Genomic DNA, 13738 nt, shown 5'->3' with positions numbered 1-13738 from the left:
ATTCAGCTCAGCAAGCCCTCTGCTGAAGGGAGGAGTTAGGCGGGGTGAACTGCAGAGATTTGTATATGGGAAAGCGCCAAAGATGGAGGTAGGCAAGAACGTGGAAAGCATGGAGGGACATAGTTCCACTGAAATGGGATGAAGGTGAAACCAATGAGAGCTTCCCAGACCAGCGAGCTACTGGCGGTGCCCCAGGCCTCCAGAAATGATACTGAATTGCTGTTATTTAAGCCAGAGCCCATGGTAGTTTGTTACTGTGGCCCTGGTGAACTAACAAGAGAGTGGAATGGAGAAAGTTGAGTGAGACAGATTGGAGTGCAGAGAAACTGTGACTGGATGGATGCAAAGAGCCAAGTCAAGTTCAGGATGCTGGAAACCACTGTGGTCCAGCCTCCAGGGAGAAGCAAGGCATGGACCCTAAGTCCTCCTGCCTTGGTGAATAGAATTCCTGACAGTCGCCTCTGACACTGTGCTGCCCCAACAACACCAGCTCCTCATCATCCAGGGGCTTTGACCTTGAAAACAGACCTGTGATCAGGTGTAGTGGAGGCACAGTTTTAACCCCAGAACTCGAGAGGCAGGCGAATCTCTGTGAATTTGAGGCCAGCCTGGTCTACAGAGTGAGTTCCAGGACAATTAGGGCTACACAGAGAGAAACCTTGTCTTGGAAAGCCCTCCCCCACACCAAAAGAAGGAAGGAAGGAAGGAGGAAAGGAAGGAAGGATGGAAGGAAGGAAGGAAGGAGGGAGGGAGGGAGAAGGGAAGGGAGAAGGGAAGGGAGGGGGGGAGCAGAGGGGAGGGGAGGGGAGGGGAGGGGAGGGGAGGGAAGAGAAGAAGAAAAATACAGCTACAGCCTGGCCTCTTAACTGACATGGTTAGGCTTTTATCCACACCCTCCCACCTACCAGCTTGCTTCCTGGTGCCCCAACTTCTTCTTCTTCTTTTTTTTTTTGAGACAGGGTTTCTCTGGGTAGCCCTGAATGTTCTAGAACTCGCTCTGCAAACCAGGCTGATCTCAAACCCACAAAGCTCTGCCTCCCGAGTGTAGCTCTGGCACCCCAACTCAAGCCTGAGTGAGGAGGAGTGGCAGGGAAGGTGTCACAGTGCAGGGTTTCTATCTATGAGGACGACATGTCACAGAGGTAGACGGTGGTCACGGAGGGACAACACTATGAGTGCACTTATTGCCAACTGCAAACTTAAAGGAGAGTGTCCATGCCTGTCAGGCACAGAGCCCTGGGGTCATTCCCCAGAAATGACAACATGTCTGTGTGCGTGTGCGCACGCGTGTACATAGCGTGCACAAACCAGAGGACAGCCTCACTTGTCCTTCACCTGTTAGTGTTTTTTTGAGACAGGGTCTCGTACTGAACCAGAAGCTCACTGATCTGGTTGGACGGGCTAGACCACAAACCCCAGGAATCCGCCTGTCTCGGCCTCGCCAGTGCTGGGAATACAGGTATGAGCTGCATCTCTCCCTCTTGAACTGGCAGTGATGATGTAAACTCAGGTCCCCATGGTTGTATGACAAGCACTTTACCAACTGAGCCATCTACCCACGCCCAGGATGTAAACTTTCGTGCAACATATATTTCATCCCAATTCACAAAACCCATCCCTCCAAAGAGAACCCTTTCTTTTTTTCTTTCTTCTTTTGTTTTTTTGTTTTTCCAAGACTGGGTTTCTCTGTAGCTTTGGAGCCTTGTCCTGGGATTCACTCTTGTAGACCAGACTGTCCTCAAACTCACAGAGATCCACCTGCCTCTGCCTCCCCAAAGAGAACCCTTTCACGGATTCCCTCAGCCTTTCAGCATCCAATCTAAATCTTCTCCATGACCTCCAATATTCATTAGCTCCCCCAGACCCACCTATGTCACGGTCACCCTCAGACACAAGCCTCTCATTTCCTGGTGCCCCCCCAGTCAACACCAGTTCCTCCCACCATTACCCACAGCAGTCACCCATGGTCTCACATGGCACTAACCCGACTGGCTAAGCGTATTTTCGTTTGTGTCTGCTACAACCTACAGACTTCAAGAAGACAAAGAATAAAGCTGCTTTTCTACATCTGATGGCCTGTACAGTGCAAGTCACCTGCTCACTGTCCAACAAACAGGAGGAAGAAAACTGATCAAGAACCACCAAAATTCCCAGGGGAGAAACGGGGCTAAGTACCTTCCAACCTCTGATCATATCTTTCCCACTCAATCAATCAATTAATCAATATATTTAAACTCTGTTTAAGTGTACTTTTGTTTAAAGGCCTCTCGGTTAATATATATGGTTGACTTATTACCACTGAATCCAGGGCCCGAAGGAAGCTCATCTGACACTTATTTTCTCTGCACGTCACAACCTATGCTCCAGAACAGCGACAGCATTGCAGTGCTGTGCTCACGGCAACTTAAACAATACAGACACTGGCTTTCATTTGAGAGATAAAACCCTACAAGACATCAGTGGGCCTGAGCACGGTCCTCCATGTGTTCTGCAAAGTACCGGGTGAGCCCTGTAAGTATTGCTTTGCAGGCTGTAGACAAGTTGATAACAAATTCCACAAATACAAAAGCCCATGAATAAGACTTGATTAAATTTGAAAATACGCACGCCTTTAATCCCAGCACTCGGGAGGCAGAGGCAGGCGGATCTCTGTGAGTTCGAGACCAGCCTGGTCTACAAGAGCTAGTTCCAGGACAGGCTCCAAAACCACAAAGAAACCCTGTCTCGAAAAACAAAAAAAAATTTGAAAATAAACCCAATGTTTGTTTGCCTCAATGGGATATTCATACGTTGAACATTTAACCTACACAAGTCAGCAGTGAAAACTAGTCAGTCTTTCTTTCTCTTACACACACACACACACACACACACACACACACACACACACACACTATTGCAAAGTTCACAGCAGCAGTGAAGGAGTTCCTGCTACCAAGACTCACCAGGAGATATAAGGAGATATAATCTAATATAAGACTACATACCCAGTTAGAGACCTGGGTTCTCACTCCTAACTCTTTTTTTTTTTTAAGATTTATTTATTATGTATACAACATTCTGCCTCCATGTATGCTGACATGTCAGAAGAGGGTGCCAGATCTCATTACAGATGATTGTGACCCACCATGAGGTTGCTGGGAATTGAACTCACGACCTGTAGAAGAGTAGCCATGCTCTTAACCACTGAGCCATCTCTCCAGCCCCAACCCTAAACCTTTAAACCAAACCTTGCCTGTCTTTGAAGTTAATTATCTTGGGACTTCGTCATTGAAAACGAGTAACAGGGCAACCTTTGACCACCAACCATTTTCTTCCAACTGGCTTTTGCCGTTGCTGATGTTACACACAATATTTTTCGGAATACAGAGAACCTTTTTGGAACTTCCAATCAGAAGTTTTTATTGTTATTAATACCCTCTTAAGACCTGCCAGGCTCCAACCTGGCATCCAAAACCTAACCGCTACTTAGGGAGTCTTTGGAATTCCATCAGGAGTCTCACACTGCACACTGTAGGTCACGCTTAACCTCGTCTCTCTCCCTCAGTTTCTGTGGTGAGGATACACACTTGTTCACAGGTGCACAAGTGCAGAACACACTTAGTCACAGGCACAGTGTTGTATAGCAGTTCCCTCTGCGATCCGAGCACTCCAGCCTGCAGGCAGCTGAAGCACGCGGGAAGAGGGGAAGAAATGAGAAGAGTCAACGAGTGAGACCTATCCGAGTCGCCTGAAACGTAGCTGGACTCATACCAAGCTGGGGTGCAAAAAAAAAAAAAAAAGGAAAAGATAGGGAGGTACAGGTGATTCCCCCATGGCACCTCTTATGGAAGAAGGGTCACAAGGATGGATACTAGAGCTGAGTGAACCTTAATTCATGGCCACCCCAAAAGCACCAGTGTCAGTTGGCAACAGTAGGTGGATGTGGAGATAAGACAGTCCAGGTAAGAAGGATTAAGCTGGTTCTTGGTGTAGATTGCTATTCCCCCCAAGACCACTTGGTGTATATTTCTCCACTGCAAGAAAACCTTCTGGGGGAGGGGGTCAGATTACTGGGCCACACCCCACGTGCCATTGCTAGGGGGTTTCTCACATGATGGCGCTACTGGTGCGTGAGCAGGCATGATGGAGACCTACAGATGCGCTCCTCTGTATAGGGCAGTGGACGTCAAGCAATACAGATTGCCCGGGGACCACGATCAAACTACGGAAACCGTTAGAGAATTAGAAAGGGATGAGATTATTCATTCAGCTCAGAGTCCTTTCAACAGTCCAAAATGCCTGTGAAAAACCAGATGGCTCCTGGAGAAAATCCGTGGGTTACAGAGAGGTAATAAGGTAGTGCCCACCTCCCCCTCCTCCACATTGCTGTAACAACCAGTACAAGCACTGGGGTCTTTCCACACTGGTTTAGACCTTGCTAATGCATGTTTTAGTGTTTCTTTGGCTGCTGGGTCCCATTCACGAGGAATAGTCTGCAGTAGACACCCGGAGCACTTCTGCAGGGTTACATCCACAGCCACACTATTTGTCATGGGGTGGTGGCCATGACGCGCTTCCTTGTCCCATCCACCCTCTGTAAAAAAGGTTTCATGGTAAAGGTGGAATAATGCTAACCTGAGTGTTTTGCAGATCTAGAAAATGCATCTAAGGGAACGAGGATGGAGATCAATCCGCAGAAGATGCAAGCTTGGGCCAGGCACAAGCTGTAAAATCTTGGGGGTATTATGGTCTGGAAAATGCATATGATACCTAGAAGTATTATTGGCAGAATCCCAACAGCCTATGCCTGTCAATGTAAAGATGCTACAGGCATGGCGGGGGTGGGGGTCTTGGGATATCGGCAGATTTTCATATCCCATCTTGCCCAAGCAGCTCACCCTCTGCATAACTTGATAAAGAAAGGTATTACTTGGGATTGGGACAGAAAGGCTCCAGAGGCTTTGGGACAGGCTTAACAGCTGTGTACCCCATTACCCCAGCATCCCTTCCTATTAGATATCACCAAGCCGAGCAAACGGTTCCAGAAGAGGTTTGGTCTCAACACGGAAAGGAATAGAAGCTGGGTGCACAGCACCAGAACAGCAACTGCTAGCAGTAGATAAAGCGTTGCAACAGGTGGGATCTATTACCACCCCAGTGACTGTGAAAACATCTTCATAATAACGGGCTGGACTGAAGGCCTCCCGGCCGATCCCCTTCCTGGTGTGGCATAGAATCACACTCTGCAAAGGTGGCGTACATCCTTACAAAGAGGTACGGTGTCTTCCAGCCTCATCACTAACGCCATGCGGGCTCTCCTAGGACCAATGCCCTTTAAAGCCACCCAGAATCCCCCAGTAATGGAACCAACAGCTAAGCCGGTTAACATACTGGCAGGGATGCCAGCCACCCATGGCGATGCCCACAACACAGATGGTGCTGCAGACACACACTAAACAAGAATAGGTAGCTATACAGTACACATGAACACAGATACCATGTGGACCTGAGAGAAGAGCAGTGTGGAGAGCAGAAACTCACGAGACGTGGCCTGGGACAGTCTGCACCAACATGCGGGTTGTATACAGAGGTCTCGCTTTATGGATGGCCCCACTGGGAAAGGAGGACTAGCAGATGCTGAATCAGACACTATGGGAACAGCAGATGTGGACAATAACATAGCAGAGTTCAGTGGGAACTCGTGGTAGCTTTCCTTGTGGCAGCCCACAGCTCATCAAGTACAAGGAAATCAGAAAGCAGATGCCCTCACCGAGATGTGGGTCATTGCACCACAGGTACCCTTGGGGCGCTACCCACTGGGCCCACATAAAGATCCATAACAGGGGACCCAACACGGGTCGGAAAGTAGCTGAGGCCTGGCATTCTGTAAAATGTTCTCATATTTTCTATGCTGTCAAAACATCTGAGGCCTGGGGCTGGAGAGATGGCTCAGAGGTTAAGAGCACTGACTGCTCTTCCAGAGGATCTGGGTTCACTTTCCAGAACCCACATGGCAGCTCACAACTGCAACTCCAGTTCCAGGGGACCAGAAGTCCATGGCAAAACACCAATAAAATCATAAACAGAAACATTAAACATCTGAGGCCTGTTTATGGTTACAGCCTTGGCAAACGGACGCTCTGAAGGGACACAGACATGTCCCACGAGAGACAGACAGACTTTATAGGACCTGCACCAATGAGTGAGGGGTGCAAATACACCCTCACCCGTGTGGACATAACCACAGGCCTCTCACAAGCACTTCCACACAGCGAGCAGCAGGGGAAGGCACCATGAAGGGTCTCACCCTACCCAGTGTTAGGTATGGGTGACACGGACATTAATGTACAGAACGGGGCTGAAGACAACCAGGTGCTTTCACCCTACAACTTACAACCCAGCTGAGGCTGGGTTAATTGAAAGAAAAAAAATGGGTTATTAAACAACAGCTCACCAGTTTAAATCTAAACGGTACCCTACAGTGGTAGGACAAGACACTCTCAGAGGCTATAAGGTTATTGGATAAAAACACCAGTGCCAGGGGCGAGCTGTTTTCCACTGTGTTGTCAGCCCCCCCCCCCCCCCCCCCCCCGCCCCAGGCCCCACAAACCATAAAAGCTACTGCTACTGCTGCTGGCTGTATGCCAGAACCAGATGACGCAACCTTATGGCTAACGTTACTGCGTGTGCAGGCTCTGACTGTGGGACAAGAAGAAAATAACCTGGGCCCGAACTGGAAACTCCCACCCTGATGGCTGGCTTTCACAGTGCCAGGAGGGGCCAGGCTGGCAGCTGGTGGAAAAACTGCCGCTATTTCTGCTTGGCTATGGATCCTGTGTGCTAAAACACCAACACGCCAGGCAGGATGTGTCTGCTTGTGCAATAGTGGCTCAGCTTTCACGGGCGACCAACAGCCTTCCAAGTGGATTTAAGACCCGCTCCACAGGGGGGCGTTTAAGCCTGTATAAGCCAGGAGAAAGACTCCTCCTGAAGTGATTTGGGTGTGCGGCGCTTATCAAACTGCCTTCTGAAAGGGTGTGTAGCTACAGGTCACCTTCATGTGTTCTCAGCCTCAACTCGTGATCACTGGGAAGCGCCTGAGAACTGGTGACTAGTACTGTGACCTGGTGGCCTGTTTATTAGCCACGGGTCTATAGTCAACCACACCAAGGCTCAGGGACCATTGTGGAGGAGGGGGCGGGAGGGAGGGAGGGAGGGTTGCTTGGCAGGTTTTCTGAATAGAGGCTGGCTTCCCAGAGATTAAAACACCCCATCCCAGGGACTAAAGAGATGGCTCAGTGAGTTTAGAGCACTGGTTGCTCTTCCAGGGGACCTGGATTCAACTGCAGGCACCCACACAGTGGCTCACAATTGGCTGTAATTTCAATCCTGGGGATGTAATGCCCTCTTCTGGCCTCCAAGGGCACTGCATGTACATATAATGAAAAAAAATAAACGCATAGAAAAGAACCCACCCCATTCTGCAGGAAACTCCTTAAACAGGAAGTTACACTGTTGGGGTGAGGGCGTGGGTCAGAGAACCCCAAGCTAACACCAAAGATTCATTCATATTTTCTTCATTATACTGGGCAAACTCACTGAACAGGAAAAGTCCAACCTCTTAAAGGTCATTGGCTGACAGAGGTTCCCCATCAGTAAATGACTCAAAAAAAGCTTTAGGAAGTCCCTGAAACTAACCAGGTTCAGTAGGCCCCTCCCTGCCAGAGTCAGCAATAAAAGCTGAGAGTCTCCTCAGAAGAAAGGCTCACAGACAAGTCAAGCTGCAAGGAAGAATCTCAGACCAGAACAAACCAGCTGCCTGGAAGAGGCTTAGACCAACTGAGGCCCCTGGAAAGATTTTGGTCTGCTGTGGGCTCCCCATCTGGGATGAGGAGACATGTCTGTTGTGTCTCCCCAGGTAAAGTTTTGTCGCGGTGTGGGAGCCAGGGCTAAACATTAAATGCTTCCATCAACTGCTCCCCGCTTCATTTTACACTACTTTACCGAGGCAAGGTCTCTCCCACCTGGAGCCCCCGGCTTTCATGTGTTTTGGCCTTGGGAAGCAGACCAGTGCTGGAATCCCGTGCATATACCGTGCACAGCCTTCTTTATGGCTTCTAGAGAATAAGCTTGGTCCCCACGCTTGCTCAGCAAGGACTCAACCAGCTAAGCACCTTGCTCTCTCTGCCTGTCTGGGCTCCTCATCCAACGACTTCTGCGTGCCGCTCCTGGGCTGAGTGGGAGCAGCCCAGTGCCTGCCAGAGGGTCTCTGCTTCCTGGGGCTTTCACAAGGTCCTTCTTACTCCTAGAAGACCGCAAGGGGCTTAGCCTTTGACACCCTCTCCTCAGTCCTTAACCTAGTGGCAAGGGAGTCTTGGCTGCCTGCAGGCCCCAGGGGCACATTCTAAAGAAATAGCAACACTACGCTAAAGAGCCTGGAGCTGTTCCTGATAGGGAAGAAGGGAGGGATAAAAGAGGACAGTTTCTTAAACCAGCCTGTTTCTCCTGTCCTTGCTTACAGGACAGATAAGCGTGCGCGCGCGCGCGCGCACACACACACACACACACACACACACACACTTCAGAAAAGCCACAAGGACTTCCCCAAAGTTAAGCTGCACAGGCCAGTTATGGCGAGGCATGCTTACAATTCTGACACTTGGGAGGTGGAGGCTGGGGGTGGATCAGGAATTCAAATTTGAGGGCAGCCCAGGCAACCTGAGATCCTGTCTCAAAAAACTAAAAAGGGAAGACCAAGGGCAAGAAGAAAAAGCTCCGCTCAGCCCTTGTGTAGGTTAAGTAAACAAGTACAGCCGATTCAAGGACGGGTAATCTTGCCACGCCTCCTCTGGGTCCTCTGTTTTTTCTTTCCTGGATTCTTGGGAGACTCTCTTACTCGGTAGCCTAGACTGCCTTTAAACTCAGCCTTCTGAATGAGCCCAGGAATGCTAGCACTGCGGGTGTGTGCAGCTGTCTGCTATGAGAGAATCATCAGCCTGTGGGTGGACTGGTTCAGGGTGTCAAGTATTACACACCACAACTCTGTAGAATTGCTACCCTTGACCAATGGCCTAATACAGAGGGTTTTCTGTCCCTGTTGTTTTATTTGTTTGTGGCTGGCCTTAAACTTACTATATAGCTTAGTATGATTCTAAACTCGCGATGGTTCCCTCCTCCACCTCCCAAGGACATCACATACCACCTGTGTGCACCGCCACACATGGTTTTACTAGTAATAAAGGTATTTTACAGATGGCGTCTCATAGAGACCTTGCTAGCAGAAGCAACCTGCTAGCCCCTTTTACAGATGGATAAACTGAGGTTTAGGCTTAACCAGGAGTGCACAGCTAGTCAGTGGCAGAGCCAGGTGGTGTCAATGACTTTGGCCTTAAAGCACATGCTTGTGCACTTGGAAGTTTTCAGAAGCAGGAATTCCTGGGGCTCATCGGGAGCCCAGTGAGCGCTCAACATCAAGGGCAGGACCCAAGATAGTCCTTAAAAATAGTTGTGTGTGCCATGGGTGTTGGCGCACGCCTTTAATCCCAGCACTTGGGAGGCAGAGACAGGCGGATCTCTGTGAGTTTGAGACCAGCCTAATCTACAGAGCTAGTTCCAGGACAGGTAAGACTGTTACACAGAAAAACCCTGTCTTGGGGAAGGAACAAAAAAAACCCAAGAAAAATAAATTGTCTCATTTGTGTGTGTGTATGAGAGAGAGAGAAGGGGGGGTGAGAGAGAGAGAGACAGAGAGAGACAGACGGACACAGGGAGAGACAGACAGACACAGGGAGAGAAAGAGACAGAGTGTTTGTGTCAGAAGACAACTCGCAGGAGTTCTCCCTTCCACCATGTGGGTTCTGAGCACCAAACTCGGGTTGCCGGATACGGCAGGAAACTCCTTCACCCTAGCAATCTCACTTCTTCTTTTGAGATGAGGTTTGGCTCTGTACCTCAGGGTAGGTCACTGTGAACTTGCTATGGAGCCCAGGCTAGTCCTGCTACCTTCTAACAAGATTCCCAGACAAAGCTGATGTTCCCAGCCTAAGGATTGGCCCTCATTTGACCACACTGCCTCTCCAGGAAGTCCAGAGCCCTGACCAGAAGCCAATAATGAACAACCATTGCTCCCAGCAGCTTCACCTCACCCCCACCAGCCATATTCCACTCATTTAATTACTCTGTAACTCTAGTACAACACAGGAAGCCCTTGGCCCTTTGACCGAATGATCTGGCCTTTCAGGGTCAGACTGCACGTCACACCTGAAGGACCCAGATCAGGCCTCTAACATCTAACCTAACCGCTCAAATGCAGAGGAAGGGGAAGAGAAAGTAAAACCACAGGTGACATGGAACCTGTGTCACTTCCTCTCACATCCTGCAACAATCCTGTAAGGTCCCCGGAGAGCGCGGTGCCTCACGACTTTAATACCTGCACTTTGGAGGCAAAGGCAGGTAGGTAGTTCCTGGTGTTTCTCTGAGTTCAAGCCAGCCTGGTCTACAGAGTGAGTCCAGGGCAGGCTCCAAAGCCACAGAGAAAGTCGCCTGGGGAAAAAAAAACTCAACGGGTGTCTGGTTAGTCCACTAGATAAAAGAATAAGAAGCTGCAGGGCAGTGTGGCTCACACCTTTAGGCAGAGGCAGGCAGATCTCTGAGTTCTAGGCCAGACCAGTCAATCTACAGAGCAAGTGTCAGGACAGTTGGGGCTACACAGAAAAACCCACTCCCCATAAAGTGGTGGAATTCAGCTGTGCCTCAGTCTCCTCTTTGGGTTGTTTCCTTTGAGAATGTATCAGGCAAGCCAGTGGCTTTAAGTGTCTGCTTGGTGAGTAATAAGGCCAAGGTCAGAGGCTGGGCTTCAAAGAAATATAGCACCCCCACCCTACCGCCTTGCCTCCAGGGTCACAGACAGGACCCCAAAATCCCACCATCTGGCTATAAAAGGAAGCAGCCAAGGTGTAGACAGATCAAAACAAGTTCAATGTCACTCATGGAAACAGCCAATTGGGGGAGCAGTGATGGATGGTGATAAATGGGATCCTGGAGTTGAAGGGCACCCCACCAAAAAGGACCTCACAGTACCTAATTAGTTCCAGAAAGGGGCTTTGTTCTCCTGAAGGGAGGTGGAGAGCAAAGCATTTCTAGCTAATCACCCCTGAGCATTAATTACTTGTAGGGTAACTGGACCCAGAGCAGACCCCGCCTTGCATCCTGGTGGCCTCAGTGAGCACCCTTGATCTTTCGACCCCACGCGCATCAAATTGGAAGGAAGCTGGGGGGAAACCTGGGAACCCAGGGACCCGGTGTGGCCCAGGCAGCCAGTCGTTCAGCCATTCCTTCCTTTCCTGTTAACTTTTTAACCCTACTCGCCAGGAAATGCTTAAGTGTGGCGCTGCCCTCCCCCCTTCCCTCTGCCACAGTTAACTGAGTTCTCACAGAAATGCATGATAGAAGCAGGCTCACAAGCTGCATGGTCAGCTAGCCAGGGACAAGGGCTACAGCAGAGCCTTGCTTTGCTGTTTGGGGCCACACAAGCCCAGGCCCAGCGAGCAGCTCCAGGACCCTGTCTACAAGAGCCTGTGGACTGATACGGAGGATGTCCTATACCCCTACGCATTTCCTACCAAGTAGGAGTTTCAGGAAACTCAATAACCTGTAAGTTTCAAATAAGTAATGGATAGCTCAAACAATCTTACATTTGGAAAAGGACTCTTGGGCAATAATCAGACAATGTAAAAAGAATTGTCAGTAATAGCACCCTTCAACAGGAAGAAGAAATGAGCCACAGATGTACTTCTGAGTTTTTTTTTCTCTGTACTGGAGTTCAAACCTCGAATTTACTTCCACTTAACAGTAACCTCAGCTGAGTCAGGGTCTTTCGCAGCCCAGGCTGACCTCAAACTGCTAGGTGACAGCAGCTGGCTTCAAATTCCTGATGCTTCTGCCTCTATCGCCCAGGTGCCGAGGTGACAACTGTGGAACTATTGTTTTGTAGCTACAATTTAAAGTGTAAAAAATAAATAAAGTGAGCTATACATGGTGGCATGTGCCTGCAGTCCTAATACTGGGGAGACTGAGGCAGGAGGATCACTGTGAGTTTGAGGCTAGCTTGGAGAAGTAAACTCTAGGGTAGCCTGGCGTACAGAGTAAGCCCCTGTTACAAACACACAAGCCCTTAATAAATTACCCTTAATAAACCTTAATAATCCATCCAGTTAACCCTTAATAAACCTTAATAATCCATCCAGTTAAACTGCCATCTCAGAAAAAAAAATTGTCAGAACTATCAACTAAAAATACACTTTGCCTAGACTAAACTTCAGATGAGCATGATCTTTTCGACATAAATATATTTCATATAACACTGGGGGATCACACCTAGACGAAGAATTTGTTGTTCATCTGACGTTCAGATTTTACTGGGCATTTCTTTATACAATGAAGCAACATTAATTTCAACAGTATGGAAATTAATAACATTTTTCTTGGACTGCCTTTGTAATCTGCTGCATACCTACACATACAGCACCTTTCCATGTGGGCAAGCCATGTTTTAAATGCCGATACTATGTGGCTGGTGACAATGCCTAGAGGTCTAGAAAGTTCTTCTCAGGGTCATTGATAATGGAAAACAAAGTCAGAAATGAGCAGAGCACCCTTTGGAATTACCTGATAGCAACGCTTCATTGGGGAGGAAAGCTAAGGCCTCATGCGTGCTAAGCAGGCGTAAGCAGGCACTCTACCACCAAGCTACACCCAGAGCTCAGGTAACCTCTGCTTTTGGCTTGCAGCTGGGGAGCCAACCCTTACACAGAGTTTTTCTTCTGACACCAAATGTTCTGACACTGAGCCAAATCTCCAGTGCTTAATTTATTGAAATAGGGTCGCTGTATTGCTCTAGCTGGCCTTGAACTAGCCATGTAGTCTAGGTCTGCTTCCTTCTGCCTTAACTCATGGAGTGTGTGTCACCAGGAGCAACAGTAGGTATCATTTAGAGCAGTGGTTGAATGATGTGGTACCTAATGTAAAGGTCTGTTCTGTCCCTTTAAGAGACAAGCCCTGCCCACCCACACCCCCACTGAGGCAGGAAGATCTACTTTCCCGAGTCTCTCTCCAAGGAGGTAGCTGCTGCTATGGCTCCTCTCCTCCACCCTTCTCTGGTGTGCTCTCTCTCTCTCTCTCTCTCTCTCTCTCTCTCTCTCTCTCCCTCTCCCTCTCTTTGCTCTTCTTCTCCCTTTCCCTTTTTCCCTTCCCTTCTATAACCCACTAAATAAATATCCAACCTTACTCTGCATGGCGTGCCTATCCATCTGTCTTTTACCCACCAGGGCTGGGGCTCCTCCTGGGACTTGCTGCTCTTGGTCTCTCACCCGCTATTCAGCTCCCTACCTGGGCTCCTCTGCCCCTCGCGGCCTTCGGGCCACTCAGGAAACAGCACTGGCTCCCTGCCTGGGACCCAGGTTACCTCCGTGGCCCGCCGTGGTCTCAGACCTGCTGCTACTTGTGGACCTGCAGTATTTAACTTAAACCATAACACCTAAGACCACCTTACACACCAGATATTTACATTACGACTCAAAGAGTAGCAAAATTACAATAGTGAAGTAGCAACAAAAATAATTTTATGGGTGGGGGTCACTAAGACATGACTCTTATATTCAAGGGTCATAGTATTAGGAATGTTGAAAACGCTGATTTAGAGGTTGCTGACTGTGGGCCAGCTCTTGTTCTGGGAGATTTAGGTGCATAATGACACTGAGTC

At 49.0% G+C, this 13738-nt stretch overlaps 1 protein-coding gene across 15 annotated transcripts in view; it reads right to left on the bottom strand.

The window, feature by feature from the left end:
• Positions 1 to 13738, bottom strand: part of Kdm2b (lysine demethylase 2B) — a 128326-nt gene that overhangs the window by 41778 nt on the left and 72810 nt on the right. The window lies entirely within an intron of this gene.

The sequence above is a fragment of the Microtus pennsylvanicus genome, chromosome 1 (genome assembly GCF_037038515.1).
Source record: "Microtus pennsylvanicus isolate mMicPen1 chromosome 1, mMicPen1.hap1, whole genome shotgun sequence".
Classification (NCBI taxonomy): Eukaryota; Metazoa; Chordata; class Mammalia; order Rodentia; family Cricetidae; genus Microtus; species Microtus pennsylvanicus.
Note: the sequence above shows the minus strand (reverse complement) of the source record. Positions and strands in the feature narration are given on the sequence as shown.